Source organism: Rhinopithecus bieti, unplaced genomic scaffold (assembly GCF_001698545.2).
Source record: "Rhinopithecus bieti isolate Rb0 unplaced genomic scaffold, ASM169854v2 scaffold_40368, whole genome shotgun sequence".
NCBI lineage: Eukaryota > Metazoa > Chordata > Mammalia > Primates > Cercopithecidae > Rhinopithecus > Rhinopithecus bieti.
Genome location: NW_016817546.1, coordinates 94651 through 116015, shown reverse-complemented (window position 1 = coordinate 116015; position 21365 = coordinate 94651). Strand labels below are relative to the sequence as shown.

Below are 21365 nucleotides of genomic sequence, written 5' to 3'. Positions count from 1 at the left end.
TGATTTTCTGCCCCAGATTTTTGCCCATGATCAACATGAGGCTCAACAGCCTTCAGTTTATCCAATTCACACTTTTTTTTTTTCTTTAAATACAGGGTTTTGGCCTCCTGCGTTCTCCATGATTCCTCACAGCACCCTGAGACGTCAGACGTGCTCAGCACTCCCTACCAGGGCTTGTTGGTTCTGTCGCCCTGGTTCAGTTTTCTTTCATATCAGGAAGGAGCAAGGTGGGAGGACCACCTCTCCTCCAGGCATGGACAGAGGGCCAGAGTCCATTCACAGCTGTGGCGGCATCGAAAGGGAGCGGGGAAAATGCTTAGTTTGGCGGAAAAGGGGCTTTGTGAGACTGACACATGGCATCTGCCCAAGTTATGAGCTGAAGAAACAGCTTCCATGGCCCTGCCGGAGGGACCTCTGGTTCTGCATCATTCTCTCCAGCCCTGAGCTTCATCAAGAAAATAAGCATCAGCAGTATCATCTCCAAATGAATTGATGGCACATTATGTCACCTTTCTTTCCTTCAACATCAAAATCAGACAAGACTATTCTAAGGAGGGAGCAGTAAACATTAACCCCACGTAACAGATAAAAGACTAAAAGAGAAATTAGATAACTGGTTTAAGTGACACAGGGAATCCGTCATAACTCTGGTGACATGGCTTCTTATCATGCCTGGAATGTAGTTACTGATTTACACGTTGTAAATTTCTCAGTACACGATGTACAAGTGGCCACTCCGTACTGTCTGTTTATTCAGACTAATAGTAATCACGATAATATGCCAGGCACAGTGGCTCACACCTGTAATCCCAGCACTTTGGGAGGTGGAGGCAGGAGGATTGCTTGAGCCCAGGAGTTTGAGACCAACCTGGGCAACATGGCACGATCCTGTCTCTATATAAAACTTAAAAATTTAGCTGAGCATGGTGGTGCACTCCTGTGGTCCCAACTACAGGGGAGGCTGAAGCAGCAGGATTGCTTGAGTCTGGGAGGTCAAGGCTGCAGTGAGCTAGGTTCACACCACTGCACTCTAGCCTGGGCGACAGAGCGAGATTCTGGCTCAAAAAAAATTAGATAGATAGATAGATAGATAGATAGATAGGAAATTTGTGTAATATATATATAAAATAGTAATAATGATAATAAAGGCTGCTATGGTTTGTTTATTTTTGTTTGTTTTTTTGAGACAGAGTCTAGCTCTGTCACCCAGTCTGGAGTGCAGTGGTGTGATTTGGCTCACTGCAACCTCGCCTCTCAGGTTCAAGCAATTCTTCTACCTCAGCCTCCCGAGTAGCTGGGATTACAGGCACGTGCCACCATGCCTGGCTAATTTTTGTATTTTTAGCAGAGATGGCATTTTGCCATGTTGGCCAGGCTGGTCTCAAACTCCTGACCTCAAGTGATCTGCCTGCCTCAGCCTCTCAAAGTGCTGGGATCATAGGCGTGAGCCACTGCGCCCGGCCCAGGCTGCTATGGTTTGAATGTTGGTATCCACTCCACAACTCATGTTGAAGCCGATCCCCATGGCAGTGGTACTGAGTGGGGGGGGCCTTTATAAAAGAGCCTGAGGGAGTGAGTGCAGACCCCTCGCCCTCCCGCTTTCTGCCACCTGAGGATACAGCAAGAAGGCCCTCACCAGACACCAAATGCTGGCACCTTCATCTTGGCCTCTCCCAGAGCTCTGAGAAATGAACTTCTATTGCTGATAAATAACCCAGTCTGTGGTATTTTGTTAGAGCAGTGCAGATGGGCTAATACAAAGGCTGGTGATCCTTTTCGAGCCCTTACCACGTTCTCAGTGCTTTGCAGAAATGAACTGTTTCCTCTCACATGCCCTTGAGGTAGGTGCTGGGTTCACTCCGTTTTTTATAGATGAGGAAATGGAGGCACAGGAGAGAGGCTAAGTAACCTGCCTTAGTTCACCCTCCTCCCATCCAAGGCCCGACCCTGGTTAGCTTCCAAGATGAGGCAAGATCTGGCCCATTCAGGGTTCAATGGCCACGGACAGGCCACCCCTCTTCTAAAGGGTAGAGCTGGGGTTTGAACTCAGGCAGTCTGACTCCGTGGTTCAGGCTCCGAATGGTAATGTTCTGCTGCTTCTATAAATAAATGAGGATAAGAAATGAATAATTGGAAACGATTTCTCCCCCAAACTGTGAAACTGCATTGCAAACAGTGGTCTCAGCTACTAAGGAGTAACAAACAGCTCTTTCATCTCCTGGAAGAACTGCGTGCAAAGGAAGGAGTGAGGAGAGACAGGACACCCGGAGCCTGAAGAACCTGTGACTTGGATGCACAGCCTCTAAGTAATCCCAAGTGAACCGTGTGAACGTGCAGTCAGTGTCTGTGGCCACGAGGCAGAACACACAAACACCAGGCCTCAGGATTCTCACCAAGATCGTGTCATGAGACAGGACCTCGCCGCCCAGTCCCCGCCTCCCAATAACAGGATTACGAGGCTCAGTGCGGTTACTGCTGGCACAGCGAGCCACAGATGTAGCCAGGACTGGGCGCCAGTCGACGGATTCCCAATATTGTCTTCCAGTTGCTAGACTACACTGCTTTCCAGTACATTATTTGGAATATAAAAACTAAAATGTAAGTAAAGCATTTTCATACAAATAATTTCAACCGCAACAAGGCAATGGGCTTCTGATTAAGTTGGCAAGAAGAGGCAATGAACTCATTCCGATTGACATATTTGGAGATTCTCTTGCCAAATCCAATTGGCAGCTTCATAATTATGGAAACGTCCATGTTATTTCCACTCAACCAGGGTTAGGGCTGCTGGTATCTGATTCAATGTTTACTTCATGAATGAGGTCAGTTCCCAGCACAGCTGGGGTTTCGGCAAAGGAGTCAGCAGACAGCATTCCCACTAGAATCTGACCGGCGTTTGTCACAACTTCCAGGGCAGCCTTTCCCCAGCTCCCCCAGGTCAGCTGCTCTCCCTAGCATTGTCTGGGGCCCGGCTCCTCTCCCTGTAGCAGCAGACCCAGCCTTGACATGATGAGGTCACATCCAAGCTTCCCCTGGCACAGCAGTTCATTCTGCAACCTGCCCCCTTGGTATTGCAACACCTCGCTCCTGGACAACCCCCGCACGCCATGAGCTTCATGCTGCCAGGAAACAGGGTAGGGTTTTAAGAAATATTTATCCCAGGATGGTTCCACGTGTGTGGTGTGAGAGTGACTCAGAGTGCCATGGAAGCCACCTCCAAAGGTAATGATGTCCCACAGGTCAGAGTGTCCTTTCAGCCAGCTCCCCACACTGATGAAAACAAAAACAAGTCACAAGTGCTCAGAACACTCCGGAAGAACATACATTCATGGAGTGGCCATCTGTAGTTCACGGAGTTCTTGGGGAGACTCAGGGCAGAAGGGAAGGGTGGCGCTGCACAACAATGCCAGGGGTCTAGCTCCCGCTGGCTCGAAGCGGCAAAGGGCTGGAGTGTCACTGACCTGTTTGTCCAAGTCCTGAGCTATTGCCATAAGATAGCGGCAGCAAGAAAGTCCACGGTCCAAGTCTGAAACAGTTGTCTCTGCCCTAGCAGCAGTTTCCCTACCTGAGCGAGGTGAGCTAGGAGGAGGCTAAGCAATAGTGATTTGGTTTGGATCTCAAAACAATCGTGGCCATCATATGATGTGATTATTTTTGCCTAAGAAAATGTGAAAAGTGCCGTGGAGAAAAAGAATCTGGAGTGGGAGATGGTTTAGGCATTGGAGGCAAAGGCAGATTCAAGAAGAAACTTCCTCTGCCCCAATGTTGACAACCAGACTGACGGCCACACCCCATGCTTTCCCAACAGGAGAACAATGAGACCGAAGGCAATTGATGTGAACACAAGAATCAACAACATAGAGGAGACACAGTCCCAGGTGTAAAGAGGGGAGCTGTCTCTCCCTGTGGCCTCAACAGAAGGAGAGGGTTGTCAGCCTAGGATGCAGACTCACTGTCTCATCCTAAGGGTCGGTCCACCTGCCATAGGAGATTTCGGAACAACTGTCCTCACTTGAGGGTCGACATGCTGTACAGTCCATGGGGCCCGCTGGACATTCGCAGTCCCAGATCACTTCTCCTACTGACTTTCCTCAGGAGCTCACACTACCTGTCTCAGCCCCAAGATGTTTCTTCTGTCTACTCCTGTTCCTGACTCAAACACAGATTGTTTGCCATCAATTCTGTACCCTGTTTTATCAACATTGTTATTGTCATATCTTATAATGTTTATTTGTTTGTTTGTTTGTTTTTGAGACAGAGTCTGTCATCCAGGCTGGAGTGCAGTGGTGGGATCACAACTCACTGCAGCCTCCAGCTCCCAGGCTCAGGTGATCCTCACACCTCAGCCTCCCAAGTTAGCTGTAACTACAGGTGCGCACCACCACTCTCAGCTAGTTTTTTTTGTATTTTTTGTAGAGATGGAGTTTTGCCATGTTGCCCAGGCTGGTCTCGAACTCCTGGGCTCAAGCGGTCTGTCCTTCCTGGTCTCCCAAAGTGCTGGGCTCACAGGCATGAGACACCACACCCAACCTCATTTTATAATCTTTTAAAATTATTTTTTCCCTTGAATATTCTTTGGAAAGTTTTTGAAGATGTGGCTCTGACTTAGCCTATTTTGTGCTGCTGTAACAGAATGCCTGGGACTGGGTAATTCATAATGAACAAAAATTTATTTCTCACAGTTCTGAAGGCTGAGAAATCCAAGATCAAGGCGCCAGCATCTGGCGAGGGCCTATTTACTGCATCATCCCATGGCAGAAGGCGGACGGGCAGGAGTGGGTGGGAGAGAAAGACAGACCAAAGGGGGCTGAACTCGTTCCTTTATGAGGAACCCATTCCTGAAATAATGGCATTAATCCATCGTCCATTAAACACCTCTGAAAGGTCCTACCTCCCAACATCTCCATATTGGGGATCAAGTTTCCAGCACATGGATGTTGGGGGACACATTCAAACCATAGCAGGCACTAAACCAAGGTCTTTCCTTCCCCCTCTCTGGCCTCATGACCTGTGCTCTCTACCCACTGGGCACAGCTGCACTGGCCGCCCTGCTGATGCCCATCGACACCAGACACACACCCACCTCAGGATCTTGGCACATGCCCTTCCCTCCAGCCGGAACACTTGCCAGCCCATCCCCACAGCTCCCTCCCTTCCTTTCCGTCTTGACTCACATGCCCCCTCCCCTGGATCTTGCATGCATGTTCTTCCACACGTGATTCCCCCAGCTTCTATCCCCATCTGAAATAGCACATGTTACTTGTTCCTTATCTGCCTCCCCCTCTAGAGTGCCAACTCTGCCTGGCAGGGATTTTTGACTCTCGCCTACTGCCACAGCCTGGTGCCAGCACGGTGCCAGCACAGTGCCAGGCATGTCCACCCTGCAGCATTTACTGAGTGCCCACTGCACACCAGGCACTAGTCTTGGATGCTTTTGCAAATGTTTCTCCAGTGATTGAAGAACTAAAATTCTTTGAACTCAAAGGAACCGTTGTGTCTTCTGATTCCTCCAAGAGGTTTGAGGAGCTGGGCAGATGCAATGTCACTTTGCTGTCTCCCTCCAGCCCGTGGTCCCTCTGACTTCCTATATCAGCTTTCCCGACAGACGTGGGAAAGTGGGGCCATTCCCAGGAAAGGTAGAGCCTTCCATGACTTAGGAACCCAGGTGTCTGCTCCACTGGGGCCAATTGCTCCTGACTTTTTCTGAGCTCCTAGGAGGAAATGCATCTGAAATGCTGTCACCCTCCCCTGATCATTAACAGAGCTGTTGAACTGGCGGAGTTGTCAGCGAGGCAACCACAGGCAGGCAGGCAGCCATCGCACCGGCTTTGCAGAGAGGGCTGGAGAGCTGATGCCCACGCCACGGGAAAGGGCCAGTGCCTCAGCCAAGAGCCTGACTGGAAAGTGTGTGTAAGGGACACCTGGAGGAAGCAGGGGCCTCCAGCGCCTCCTCCACCAACTAGAACCCGTGGTGCTCACCCGCCCGCCCTGGGGGCTCACTACCCTCCCTGCACAGAGATACAGCAGGGCTGGAGGCTCACCAGGCTTTGCGATCCCAACACTCACGAGGGTTCTCCCAACAAATTGGAACTTTTCTTTCGTCTCATTTGAAAAAGTCTTTTGTGAACTAGCAAGTGACCCCAAAGTAACCTCTCTATTCCTGTTGGAAGGGAAAATATTTCCAGATCAGAGAGACTGCAGCGCCAAGCCTTGGCCTATATGAATACTTGATTATGCCTCCTGAATGCAGTCTCCTGAGCATGTGCCAGTCAGTTTCAGAAATGATCTCTGGCTGGGTGCGGGGGCTCACGCCTGTAATGCTAGCACTTTGGAAGGTCAAGACGGGAGGATCACTTAGCTCAGGAGTTCGAGACCAGCCTGGGCAACATGGTGAGACTCTGTCTCTGCAAAAAAAAATAAATTTTTTGAATTAGCCAGTATGCTGGTGCACACCTGTAGTCCTAGCTACTTGGGACACTGAGGTGGGAGAATCACTTGAGGTGGGAGGATTGCTTGAATCTGAGCGGTCAAGGCTGCAGTGAGCCATGATCACACCACTGCACTCCAGCCTGGGTGACAGTGAGGCCCTGTCTCAAAACAGACAAACAAACAAACCCCTTAAGCAAAGTAACTGTCAATCAAGAGGTTTATTATTTGCCCCACTGAGTATTTGAAGACTGAAGCGTCACATTTTCAAGGGTGTGATGTCATGAAATTCCCACGTATGACCACATTTTGAAAAACAGTCATTGTGTATGTTTTGGAAAGTGAAAGGGTTAGCCTATAATGTGGAAGATAAACTCCTAAAGTGGAAGTTTGAGATGCACAGGCAGAATGGGTCACCAAGCTATAGCATTTGCTACGGTGAACTCATGTGACTGCCCCAGAATTATCTGGACGTTCAGTGTTCATCTTCTGAAAAGAACTGGAATCTCGCTGTGCCAGCTGTTGTTGTTCTAAGTGCAATGTAAGCAGGTTTCTATTTAAAACCTTCACACCTGGCATTTGAGTAGTGCTTGTTTTCCAAAGGGCACCCTCTTTCCCTCGGATTTTTTCCACCTTCTCCTTTTCTGGTTTAGTCCGGTGTATCTCAGCCTGCTGGCATGAGGAGAAGGACAGTTATAAAAGCCATTTATAAAAGGAGCAGGGAAGTAGTGGTCTTTTTGTCTTTGCTGCTGAAACGGCTTGGGTAGATACAGGACGGCCTGAGAAACAATGCTGAGAGTGAGGAGCGTGGACTGGCCAGGGCGACAGGAGGAAAGCAGGTTTCTCTGTCTTCATGGTACACAGAAGGCAAAGGCAGGTGCTCAAGGCCATGTGCCTTCCTAGACAACTTGGGTGAGGCCCTTGGACACTCCACTGGGTCCCGGCATGCCCAATCAAAAACTCCAGATCTGAGCCAGGCATGATGGTGGTGCCTGTAGTCCCAGCTACTCAGGAAGCTGAGGCAGGAGGGTCACTTGAGCCCAGGACTTTGAGGCCAGCTGGGCAACATAGCAAGATCCCATCAAATTCCAGATCTGTCACCATCAGTTGTCTCTGGGGAGAGAGGGGCTCAAGAAAGAAAGGAGAATTTAGAAGTGGGGTAAAGAAAGGCTAGAAACGGGGAAATAGGGAACTGCACAGCAAAAACAATTTAAGGAAGAGACCAAGACTAAGACGGGGATGTCGGGAAACGAGCCCAGAGTTGTTTGTTTTTTTTTTAATCCTCTACGTCCAAACACATCTTCATCACCTTAATTATAGACTGAGAGATGACAAGGCTAAAATAAGCAAGGACTGGGAATTTAAGATTGTAAAATGGGCTGGGCGTGGGGGCGCACGCCTGTCATCCCAGCACTTTGGGAGGCCGAGGCAGGTGGATCACCTGAGGTCGGGAGTTCGAGACCAGCCTGGCCAATAGGGTGAAGCCCCTTCTCTACTAAAAATACAAAAATTAGCCAGGCATGGTGGCGTGCGCCTATAATCCCAGCTACTTGGGAGGCTGAGGTATGAGAATCACTCGAACCCAGGAGACAGAGGTTGCAGTGAGCCGAGATTGCGCCACAGCACTCCAGCCTGGGTGGCATATTGAGACTCTGTCTCCAAAAAAATTTTTTTTAAATTGTAAAACATCTCACTTCTGACCTTCAGAGGGTCCTCCCCTTCCTCTCCCTCTTTCTCCTCCCTCTCCCTTCTTCATCTCATCCCCCACCTCCTTCTTCTCCCCCTACCCCTCCTCTTTCCTTCACCCTGGGCACAACCCGTCTCGGAGGAGCAGGAACTGCTCTGAATGACACTGGCTGGGACAGAAGTGCCCTGGGGTCAGGCCTGAAGCAGTCAGGCCCGAACAAGGCAGCAGTTGTGCACAGGAGCTTTTCAAGGAGGCTTTGCAGATACAAGGACGTTGGACAGAGAGGAACAGAGAAATTCCAGAGATTTTTCACGTGCAAGCGGATATTTCCTTTGAGAGTTTCTAGACTAAATAATACTCCTTGTGTCTAAGGGGACGGTGTATACTGCTGACCTGGCAATGTTCTCTGCCTGCAGGATGAGCACAGGCAGGCCTCGCGGCTGCCTGGAGGGAGCTGTAAGCAGAGGAAGGTGAAGCGGCCTGAAGCAATGTCTGCACTGGAGACAGTTGGGGCTGTGCGCCTCTGCCTGACGCAACATCTTTTCAGACATGGAGGAAGGATCTGTTGGCAGATCTTGGCACTCAAATGGGCTGGACTTCTAAGAAAAAATATACCCAGGCCTCTCTATTCCACCAATTTTCATTCTTTCATACATACATACATATTCATTTATTTAAACAGACTTTATGTTTTAGGCAGTTTTAGTTCACAGCAAATTTGAGCAGAAAATGCAGAGGTCTCATAGACTTCCTTACCCAGCATACCCAGGGCCTCCCGCTCTGTCAACACCCTGCAGCCGATTCATCTTACAGTCGATGAAACGATATTCACACATCATTATCGCCCAAAGTCCATCATCTACGTTACAGACTCTTGGTGTCGTACATTCTGTGGGTTTGGACAAATGTACAGTGACGTGTACCTGCCATTGCGGTGCCATGCAGAATAATTTCAGCGCCTGATGATCCTCCGTGCTCTGCCTGCTAACCCCTCCCTCCCCCAAGCCCTGGTCCCCAAGGCTTTGCTTTTTCCAGAATGTCACATAGTTGGAATGGTATGGAACATAGCCTTTTCAGAGTGGCTGCTTTCACTTAATAATATGCATTTACGTTTCCTCCATGTTTTTTAACGGCTTGATAGCTCATTTCCACTGAATAATATTCCATGGTCCAGATGTAGCCATTTTCATAGATTTTTAAGAAGATAGGACTCTTTCATGGGGTGACATAATTTGTTAATAACTAGTATTATAATTAAACTTACAATAAGAGAAATACATGGCTTAAATGAAACAGCCATATGTCAGCCCTCTGAATACTGAGGCTATTTTTATCCTTCTGGTTGCGTTAAGTAAACTGAAGCACAGGGCAACCCTGATTTACCCACAGCGGACAGGTCAGTGATGTGAGGGCCACAGGAAAAACAGAAGGGGCTGATGCGGTGGCTCAGGCCTGTAATCCCAGCACTGTGGGAGGCCGAGGCGGGCGGATCACTTAAGGTCAGTAGTTCGAGACCAGCCTGGCCAACATGGTGAAACCCCATCTCTACTAAAAATACAAAAATTAGCTGGGCGTGGTGGCACGCTCCTGTAGTCCCAGCTACTTAGGAGGCTGAGGCAAGAGAATCTATTGAACCTGGGAGGTGGTGGTTGCAGAGAGCCAAGATCACATCACTGCCCTCCAGCCTGGGTGGCAAAGTGAGACTCCATCTCCAAAAAGAAACGAATGATAAATAAATAAATAAATAAATACAAATGTAAAAATAAAGGAAAGAAAAAAGCACTGAACTAGAAGGAAAGTGTACCTAGTCTACTTTCAGGGGATCCTTTGAGCTCTGAGAGAAATCTGACTCAAAAACTAATTTTAGACCAGAAATTCAACATAGTAGTTGAATTCATACAATTCAGTAGTTGAGTTCATACAATTCTCTGTTTAAAAGGTCTACACCCAACCAAATACAAATGAAGCTAAATTTCCATAAAAAACATTAAAGCAGCATCTAATTTTTGATGAAGTGTTGCAGAGACCCCCCCCCCAACTTCTGTCCTAATGGTTTGAGACACGTTTTCGTTTTCTTTTTTTTCTTTTCTTTTTTTTTTTTTTTTTAAAGACAGTCTCACTCTGTCGTGGCACAATTTCGGCTCACCACAACCTCTGCCTCCTGGATTCAAGCAATTATCATGCCTCAGACTCCCAAGCAGCTGGGATTACAAGCACGCACCACCACACCCAGCTAATTTTTTAAAATATTTTTAGTGGAGATGGGGTTTCACCATGTTGGTCAGGCTGGTCTTGAACTCCTGACCTTGGTTGATTCGCCCACCTCGGCCTCCCACAGTGCTGGGGTTATAGGCGTGAACCATCATGCCTGGCCGAGACACGTTTTCAAGCCTTGAGGTGCATCCCAGTACACCCAGCTCACTTTGTAATATCTGAATTTTCCTGAGTCAAGGTTTAAATTCCACTTCGATAATATGGACCACGGTAGTAAAAAGTGTGATGTTTGCGTGAATGTCTGTGTAGGGACTCTACTCGAATTAGGATGAGCCCGTTGAGAATGGAGCCTGATTTCCTGTATTCAAAGTGTTATCTACACAGTGTCATTCATGTGAGTCCGTTAATAGTATTTGGTAGGCTGGGCGCGGTGGCTCAAGCCTGTAATCCCAGCACTTTGGGAGGCCGAGACGGGCGGATCACAAGGTCAGGAGATCGAGACCATCCTGGCTAACACCGTGAAACCCCGTCTCTACTAAAGAATACAAAAAACTAGCCGGGCGATGAGGCGGGCGCCTGTAGTCCCAGCTACTTGGGAGGCGGAGGCAGGAGAATGGCGTAAACCTGGGAGGCGGAGCTTGCAGTGAGCTGAGATCCGGCCACCGCACTCCAGCCTGGGCGACAGAGCCAGATTCCGTCTCAAAAAAAAAAAAAAATAGTATTTGGTAATGAGGAGGAGGATAGGCAGGATGGGAAAGGCATTCCTGGGGAACAGCCAGCACCTTGGTTCATGTGAGCTGCCCAGTGATGCTGATGCTATAGGCTGACTAACATATCACTGTTCCCAACCCCCTTCTTGCTTGCTATCTCCACTCAGGAGGCTGGGAAAGCCGGATGCACCTGGCCCAGTTCTACCAAAGGACACATACGTGCATGCCTTCAAAGGCCCTCTTGGAGAGGTCTTGCTTTTCTTCAATAAGAGATGGATAGGACTAGAAATGCCCCTTCCCCTTCTTCCTACCTTGACTCTGGGCGTAATTCCTAGAGCAGCAGCAGCCATTTATGACCATGAGGTAACCAGCAACTTTTGAAGCCACTAGTAGCCTACAATTACTGCAGCAATTGTAGGACGCTGGAAATGCCTAGAATATCAATAAACCAAAGAAGACCAGCTATGCTATTAAAACTATCTCCTGGTCCTGCTACCTTCAGCAAATAGAAATGGAACAAGATGTTAAAAATGATTCTGTTTTGGCTGGGCACAGTGGCTTACACCTGTAATCCCAGCACTTCCGGAGGCCAAAGCAGGCAGATCACCCAAGGTCAGGAGTTCGAGACCAGTCTGGCAACAGGGCGAAACCTTGTCTCTACTAAAATACAAACATGAGCCAGGTGTGGTGGCACATGCCTGTAAACTCAGCTACTTGGGAGGCTGAGGCAGGAGAATTGCTTGAACCCAGGGAGCAGAGGTTGCAGTGAGCTGAGATCAAACCACTGCACTCCAGCCTGGGTGACAGAGCAAGACTCTGTCTCAAAAAGTAAAAATAAAAAAGATACTGTTTCAATTCTGGCAAAACTCCTGAGGAGGAAAACAAACCAGTAGGTGCCAACTCCTCCAGCGTTCCAAAGTGAGGTGCTGAACCAGCTCACTGGGGCCTGCAAAGAGGCTTCTGGGAACTTGTGACCACCCCCAGGGCAGAAGGTGGCAAGGCCAAGAGAGGTTAGAATGAGAGACGAGGTTTTTTTTTTTTTGAGATGGAGTTTCACTCTTATCGCCCAGGCTGGAGTGCGGTGACGTCTATTTCAGCTCACTGCAGCCTCCACTTCTGAGGTTTGAGTGATTCTCCCGCCTCAGTCTCCTGAGTAGCTGGGATCACAGGTGCCCGCCACCACGCCTAACTATTGTATTTTTAGTAGAGATTAGGTTTCACCATGTTGGCCAGGCTGGTCTCGAACTCCTGACCTCATGACAGGTGATCCATCCTTCTCAGCCTCCCAAAGGGCTGAGATTACAGGCGTGAGCCACTGCGCCTGGCCGAGAGATGACTTCTTTGGGAGGCCGAGACGGGCGGATCATGAGGTCAGGAGATCGAGACCATCCTGGCTAACACGGTGAAACCCCGTCTCTACTAAAAAATACAAAAAACTAGCCGGGCGAGGTGGTGGGCGCCTGTAGTCCCAGCTACTCAGGAGGCTGAGGCAGGAGAATGGCGTAAACCCGGGAAGCGGAGCAGTGAGCTGAGATCCGGCCACTGCACTCCAGCCCGGGCAACAGAGCGAGACTCCGTCTCAAAAAAAAAAAAAAAAAAAAAAAGAAGGACTTCAAGGACACCCTTCAGAGAGCTGTCAGAGGTACCCAAGAGCTTGGGGACCTGACAACTGGTACCTGTCACCTGCCTAAGAAATCCTAAAGGCAAGAAGCCCTGAAGTCAAAACAAAGAAAGGTGAGGCTGGGTGCAGTGACTCACACCTATAATCCCAGCACTTTGGGAGGCCCAGGTGGGAAGATTGCTTGAACCCAAGAGTTCAAGACCAGCCTGGTCAACATAGCGAAACCTTGTCTCTACAAAAATACAAAAATTAGCCGGGTGTGGCGGTGCGTGCCTGCAATCTCAGCTACTAGGAAGGCTGAGGCATGAGGATCGCTTGAACCCAGGAGGCGGAGGTTGCAGTGAACCGAGATCGTGCCACTGCACTTCAGCCTGGGCAGCAGAGCGAGACTCCATCTCAAAAAAAAAAAAAAAAATAGAACAAGGAAAGGTGGCTTCCCTGGGGAGAGTCTGACCCCTTGGGACAAAGGATGCAAGAGTGTTTCCCATGGACCGGATATGGACCCTGAGAAGGAACTGCCCAGGGGGGCCACCAGGAGAAAAGGCTGAGCCAGGGAACCCAAGCATCTGCTGAAGATGTCCTCACCCCTCAAGTGAGAACCCCCCAGCTTCCAGGAAGTCTCCAAGGAACCCTACAGCCCCTCACAGGAGAAAAATTTGCTTGAAATATTTACACAGCCAAAGGAAACAATGGTGGGGGTTGACAGGGGTGCCGCCCCCTCCTCCCACTTCACCCTCCAGGAGTCCAGGCAGCCCAGGGAGTGGGAGGGAGGCCAGCAGACAGGAAGACTTGCTGGCTGGGAAGAACTTTTTAACTTCAAGCGATCCCTGTCACAAACAGAGCACTGTGGATTCGAAGTGACCGGAGGATTTTTCTTATCCAAGAGCTGCTGGAAGGTCACGTGGCTGTGAGAGATTTCATCTTAGGACTGGGGGCAAACCAGCCCCACCCCACCCAGCAATGTTAGTGTTGAACGTTCCCTGGAGAATTAAGAAAAGGTTTCCTTCTGCTGTAGCCGCAAACCTGCCTGTGTCACACGCCAGTTTCATAAACATGGCGTGTGATCCCCACGGGGTGGGGGGAACAGTTGTATTTTTAGATGAAACCTGAATATTTATCTGGTCTCTTCTCCCAAACGCTAACCTCCTTGGAAATCTGTGCAAGTTCTAGAGCAAAATACTATGTGGAATTTAGGTCTCCAGTTTATTAAATAAGAGGTAGCTTCAAGGAGCATAGAATTACATGGTTCCTTTTCAAATGTGCACGAAAAGCAACTCTTTTCCCCTGTCATTTTCCATCCTGCAGGCATCCTGCTAGAATTGGGAAGATTGGCTCAGACTGAGTTCCAGGCTACGTCTCGGCTGGTGAGAGATGAGGTGGGTCTTTGCACCAGACAATCATGTTGAAAATCACCAGACCAAAAGCAACTGATGCTTATCTGTCTCTGTCGAATTCCCAGGAATCCTGCGGGAGAGGGGGGGTTCTGAACCCACGTGGGAAGTAATGTCAGCCTGTGCCTGGGGGCGTCAGAAGAGGGAGATTGGGCAATTTCTGCTCCTTCACACCCGCCACCCTCATCTCGCTTGGGGCTCACTCTTTCCAAGTTTGCTTGGCCCTTTTGCCAAGGCAGGGGAGACCCAGCCAGGATATTTATAGTGTTGGTACATGACTGGGCAGCTAGTAGGAGCAGATGTTTTCTGATATGGGCAAAGGGAGCTATTTCTCCTGGGAGCTGGATGAAAATTAGCCAGAAAGGAAGCCACAGCCATAACTGATGTTGCTGGCCTCTCAACACTGGGGAAGGTACCCCACATCCTTATATGAGCGTGTTCCCCGACCTCGCTGCCTAGACAGCTCAATCCAGCAGATGCGGACTGTGTGCCAGGCACTGAGTGGGCACTGAGATAAATAAGACAAGGCCCACCTCTTATGATGGTGCAGGAAAACCACTTGTGTTGACCCATTCCATCCCTACAGGCCAAGACCCCGTGAGAGCCCGGTGACAGCCACATGGTGGCAGCTGCTGGGCCTGGGGACGGTGGTGGGGTGGCAAGAGGGAAGGAGTGGTCAAGGTGAGCCACATGGCCAGTGATGGCTCACCTGGCTTTGAAGGATGGGTGGGGGAGGTCCAGGTGAGAAGGGCAGAGGGAACAGAGGCTTTGCTACCTACCTGATGCATTCTGGGGACATCAAGACGCATTAGATGGGGCCAGAAGGCAGGGGCTTTCCTGAGGATGTCAGAGGAGGAGGCTGAACAGGTGAGCTGGGGCCAGGCTGCAAAGGGTCACCTTCCACACTCACGAATGTGGACTTTGGTAGACCTCAGCTTTAGGTGGGAGGAGCTGGTAAAGGTTTCTAGGGAAGAAAGGGATTTTTATTTTAGGGAGGAAAGGGGTTCTTATTCTAGGGAGGAAAGGGATTCTTATTCTAGGAAGCAATGAGAACTGGGGATCTGTGAGCAGGTTTCTCCCTGTGTCCCCATGCCCTGTGGCACTGTGCCTGGCATGGTCATTGCTCCATAAGTGCTTGTAGAAGGAGCAGACCCACAGGTGGCATCTCTGTCTCCAGACTGTCCATGAGATGAGACAGTCACTAAGATCACTAAGTGTGGCAGGCCTTCTTCAGGGCCCCGACCCCAAAACAGGTCCAAGCAGATTCCTGCATGCCTGACAGCAGCTGTAGGCATTATCTCCTTCCAGAGGGGTTCAAGCGCACCCAGACCCCGCAACAGGTCCAAGCCTCCCCAAGGCTTCTTCTCCTGGCTGCCACCTGCCCTGGAGCCCAGCCCCTGCACTGTCCCCGCTCTGATCCTGTCTGAGCCTATGCCTGCAGCTTCATCTCCCTGCCAGGCTCAACCCAAACTGGGTGTCGCCTCTTTCCTTCTATTTGAAAATTATGCGTATTGGCCAGGCACGGTAGCCCAAACCTGTCATCTCAGCTCTTTGGGAGGCTGAGGCGGGGGATCACTTGAGGTCAGGAGTTCGAGACCAGCCTGGCCAACATGGCAAAAATTCTGTCTCTACTAAAATACAAAAATTACCTAAGTATGGTGGTGCATGCCTGTAATCCTAGCTACTTGGGAGACTGAGGCAGGAGACTCACTTGAACCCAGGAGGCGGAAGTTGCAGTGAGCCAGGATCAAGTCACTATACTCCAGCCTGGGTGACAGAGTGAGACTCCATCTCCAAAAAAAAAAAAAGAAAAGAAAAAGAAAATTAAGTGTATTAGCCCATTTTCACACCGCTGATAAAGATATACCTGAAACTGGGCAATTTATAAAGGAAAGAGGTTTAATGGACTCATAGTTCCACATGGCTGGGGAGGCCTCACAATCATGGCAGAAGGCGAAAGGTACGTCTTACGTGGCGGCAGGCAAAAAGAAAGCTTGTACAGGGGCACTCCCCTTTATAAAACCATCAGATCTCATAATATTCACTGTCAGGAGAACAGCTCAGGAAAGACCCTCCCCGATAATTCAATTACCTCCTACCAGGTCCTTCCTACAACACGTGGGAATCATGGGAGCTACAATTCAAGATGAGGTTTGGGTGGGGATGCAGCCAGGTCGCATCAGCAACTAATAATAACAATGACAACAAAAGATGTTTCTGTGCATTGCAGCCTTTGCTGAAGGTCTGAGGAGACAGAGACAGAGGATATTTACAAACACAAACAACTTAAAATGGAATATTCACCTTGTCCTGTTCTTAAACCTCCTCAAGCCGTTTCTGTCAACTGGATTCTGTCCCCACCCACAGGCTGCCTATATTCCTTCTCTCTTCTCTCTCTTCCCAAACGCCTGTTCTCCCATTATGCAGAACAACTGAAGGAATTCTTGGTTTTGTTTTTGGTTTTTTGGTCTCTTCTTTTTCACCTACCCCTGAGGACCTCTCCTGTCACCCCTCAGCTGGGTAGTTTCCGAAACAAAGACATTTTGTTCCCCGAGAAGAACGCTGGTTCCACAGGTAGGAAGGTCATTTCTCCCACCCCACAGCATTCTGGAGCAGTGTGGTGTTGTGTGTACCCGGGCCTGTACGGAGCATCTTAGGGACCAAGAAAACTAAGTCCTATCACTGGGGCCCATGAATTTAATCACTCACTAAGCTGGGTGGTTACAACTATATATACGTACAAAGGCAAAGAAAGAGACCCATCTGTACAGGCTGGAGCCTAGGGGACAGGAAAGAAGCTATTTCAATGACCTTACAAGGGAGCGGTGAACACTCCTGAGGCCCGGGCGCTACGGCCCACACCTGTAATCCCAGCACTTTGGGAGGCCCAGGCAGGAAGATTGCTTGAGCCCAGGAGTTCGAGACCAGCTAGGCGACATAGTGAGAGATCCCATCTCTACAAAAAATACAAAAATTAGCCAGGCGTGGTGGTACATGCCTGTAGTCCCAACTACTTGGAAGGCTGAGGCAGGAGGATCGTTTAAGTCCAGGAGGTTCAGGCTGCAGTGAGCCATCATCCAGCCACTGCACTCCAGCCTGGGTCATAGAGTGAGATCCTGTCTCAAAACAAAACAAAAACACTCCTGGGCAATTTATCAGCTTTCAGAGAAGGAGATGATGGAGGTAGTAGAAGAAAGGGTCTTGGCCAAGCTTCAGGGATAGGGAAGATAGGAGAGTACAATGACAAAATCAGGAAGATGGAAAGAGAAGCAGAAAATAAATGGAGTTTAAATGCATTGAGAGGAGGAGACAGAGTTGGAGAGGCTCCCATGCAAGGTTGCGATTGTCTGTGAGCGCTGAACAAGCAGAGCCCAGCACAGCCAAGGACAGGACAGCGGAAGGAGCTCAGGATGGGTGGGTCTGGGCTGCACTTGGCAGACAGCAGCATTTCCACCAGCAGAGCCCTCCAACCTTGGCCCTGAGTTGCTGTCAAGTTCTTGGTGGACCTTGTCTTTCTACAGGGATCAGGAACTTGCTGGAAAGCCCTGGTGTACTGGTGACCCTTAGATATGTTCAATTAAGTGTAGCCTAACTCTGCCACCTTGCATATTCTAAGTTCAGCCTAAAGGTTTCTCCGTGCATGGTAAACTGTCACTTCACTGAATGTGTAAACAGACTGCAACCTACTCTAGTGCCAATCACCAAGTTTTGGCCAATCAAAAGCAGTCAACTGTTCAAACCTGGTTCAAATAAGGTGAACACCCAGCTGTAACCAATCCGACTGTTTCTGTACCTAATTCTGTTTTTTGTACATCACTTTCCTTTTTCTGTCCATAAATTGTCTCCCACCACATGGCTACACTGGAGTCTCTCTGAGCCTACTCCGGTCTAGGGGCTGTCCGATTCGTGAATCGTTCTTTGCTCAATTAACCTCTATTAAATGTAATTTGTCTAAGGTTTTTCTTTTAACACGTGTTTGGTTCAAATTCTCTGTTTCTTCTTGGCATACTTTGAAGGCTTTCCAGGTAATCCAGATTATTCTTCCCACTAACTTGGTATGTTCTTTGTCACATAGCCATTTGGCTTGGTCAGGGGTTCGTGGAGGAAGCCGGGAGGCAGACAGCTGGATGCTGCTGGGCTAGAGGGAGCAGCCATGTGCACGTGTGCACACACACGTGTGTGTGCACATTTACACAGGCACACACGTGCATACACATGCGCACAAGTGTGCACAATGCACGTATGCACATTCATGCATACATACATGTATGTGCACATACGCACATACACACGCATACACATATGTGCACATACACACGTGCACGTATGTGCACACATACGTACACATATGTTCACATACATACACGTGCACACATAGGCACACACATGCATACACATGTGCACATGTACACACACATACACACACACACATGCACTCACACATACGTTCAAAAGAGCCACAGAGCAGTTTGGTGGCACCAGAGAGATGCACTAGAACAAGCGTACAGAGATATGGAAAGGTTGCTATTCATGTGAACTTTCAAAAAAGCAATGCCAAGTGCTACCAGAGGTGGACACAGCCCAGAGGTGGAGGAGGAAGGGTGCATGGGAGAGAGGTCCCAGGTCTGCAGGGCTCGCCGGGCCTGAGGACACATTCACAGATGTGCAGTGAGATGAGAAGGAACAGGACAGAGGTAGCAGGTTTCTCATCAAACTAAACGTAGTCCATCCAGTTAAAGGCCACCTGGTGGTCATCTATTCTGAAATTAAGTAATCCCATGGGAAGAGCTAAGCTCTTCTCTCTTTTATAAAATGAGCAGGGCAGCTTACAGAGAGGGCTTCAGGAGGAAGGCCTAGGATGAGGAATGAGTTGTTCTGCCTCCAACTCCATCTCCTCCCACAGCCCTCCCCCACTCCCACCGCCAAATGAAATCCCTGTTGTAAAAATGTCAAAGGACAAAAAGTTGCTTAAACCATGCCAAGGGCCATGGTGTGCACAGAGGCCAGTGCCATTCGGGGCAGTGGTGGCCAAAACACGGGTCCCCAGAGGACAAAGGGGCCAAGCTGAGCCTTAGACACCCTCAAGGATGCAAGCGCTGCTTTTGAGGTCCAGGGACCCAGGCTGTTCCAGGAGTGGCCTGGGAACTCCTGCAAGCAAAACACCTAGCTTGTGAGGCCTCCCGGGCTGCCCAGCCCAACATCCATAGCTTCCTGGAGCGCATGGGTGGGAGAGCACAGCGGGGCCAGACCCCTGTCCCTGGTGGCATCATCTACAGGGAGAGGTGCAGTAAGACCGGTCACCTTCAGGAAATTTACAGAAGACGCAGGCCCAAGAGCCAAGAATGGAGACTGCCCATGTGTGTGAACTCCCACACCTCCAGGCAGACGCTAGGAGAAGGGCAACCCCTGATTTGCATCCATGTGACTTTAACACACATGCGCTCACATGTGCACTCACACCACACGCTCAGACACATGCATACACGCTCATAGGCATGTATATTTTGTGGCACAACCCCCTACCTCTTAGTCACCTGGTCAGGGAATCAAGCTCCCTACCTTTCTGCTGAGGCACGAGAATTGCTTGAACCCGGGAGGCAGAGGTTGCAGTGAGCCGAGATCTCGCCACTGCACCCCGGCCTAGTCAACAGAGCAAGACTCCGTCTCAAAACAAAACAAAACAAAATTAAATTGGTTAACCTCCTCTGCTAATCTCTGCTGTTGTAGGAGTACAGTTTTTAAAAATTCCTTTACTGTTATTTTAATGGAGTTTAGAGGAAGGGTTAAGTATACGCATTCATGTGCCGTTTCGAACCAAAAACCCTAAACCTCTGGCCTTTTAAAATGGAATTCCAGGCCGGGCACAGTAGCTCATGCCTGTAATCCCAGCACTTTGGGAGGCCAAGGCAGGTGGATCACTTGAGGTCAGGAGTTTGAGACCAGCCTGGCCAACATGGTGAAACCCTGTCTCTGGCTTCACCACTCACCCCACAGGACTCCTGAGCTGGGCTCCCTCAAAGAAGTGCTCTGAGCAGCTTTCACTCATGAACCCCATGCACAGCGACAGCTAGGGCCGTGGAAATTCCGTGCCTGGGCCAACCTCGTCTCGTGCAGCGTGGAGGGGGCACGTAGCCCGATGCTTGGGTTGGGAACCTCTGTCATTGTCTCCTTCACGGAGATGAACAGCTACTGAGAAAGAAAAAAAATGTCTTCACACAGTTTCCTGGAATAGTAGCTGCACCCACAATTAATAAGGTCTGTTTCGGTAGACCTTTTTTAGAGAAAGGAAAACTGTCACCAGCTCCATTTTGTCAGGTTCATTTCTGAGGAATCTCTTGACCACCACGGCTTCCAAGTGGGATCGATGCTGGACTTGCAAAAGGGGAAAATTATTTTTGACTCATAAACTGGAATGGAAGCCAAGGAAGAAACTCAGTTTGTGGTCTGCTGTTGCTAAATACAAAAATTGATTATTTTATGGAAGAAGAACCATGGCCAGGTCAGCTGTTTTTCCCTCATAAAATCACTCAGTGACCCGACAGGAAACTGCAGCGCCTAGGAGTCGTTTGCAGAGTGGTGCAACTGTGAGAATCTTCCCTGGAAGGGCTGCCTGACCCTTCTCCTGAGCCTCTGAAACTCGGAAGCAAGGCCAGGATGGTGATAGAGGAGGAGTGTGGCGCCCTCTGGCGAGAGTGGGACTGAGTCCCTCCCAGGAGCCCAGCCTGGGTGTCCCTCTGCAGTAAAGACCCCGCGGTGCACAGCCCAAGGCTCAGAGCTTTGCACGGAGTCTGCACCTTTGGGCCACATGGAGCTGATGTGGTTGCATGTTGGAAGAGCTCATTTAGATTCCAGCCATGTTAGAAGAGACGTGTTTATCCCAGCTGGAGATGCACAGGCCTGCAAAGGGCTGAGAGCAACCCAAAGCCGGAAGGCCAACGGGGTTTAGACCTCCTGGCCCCAGGTGCTGCCCCAGGAAAAGAGGCCATAATGCCATCTTACCCAGCCATCATTGCAGCAGCAGAACCTGTCTCCAGGTTAAGACTGAGCAGACATCAGGCAGCCTCCAAGTTGACCCCAGCATCTCTCATGTGGAATAAAAGTACTTGTCAAACATGATTATCCAGAATCTCAGGGAAAATAAAAAACGAGTTCTAAGGCTTGTGAAAGGGCATGGTCTCGAGACAGCCCAACACCAGGACTTTCCCTCTGGGTCTGGTGGAAATGTTTTGAAAGGCCAAAGAAGGGGGTTCCGTCCTTCCCGGGCCCCGACTCAAAGCCTAAAGGAAGTTGTAGGGAGTTCTGGACGTGACACTAAT

General features: G+C 49.5%; 1 long non-coding RNA gene across 2 annotated transcripts in view; it reads left to right on the top strand.

Annotated features, from left to right (window-relative positions):
- LOC108517962 (uncharacterized) overlaps window positions 1-21365 on the top strand; it is a 39891-nt gene that overhangs the window by 7464 nt on the left and 11062 nt on the right. Inside the window, exon 4 of one of the 2 annotated variants that reach the window (XR_001882259.1) lies at window positions 13964-14034. This is a non-coding gene — a long non-coding RNA (uncharacterized LOC108517962). Of the gene's footprint in view, window positions 1-95; window positions 837-13963; window positions 14035-21365 lie in introns of those variants that run through there. The other variant, XR_001882258.1, reaches the window with a different exon arrangement.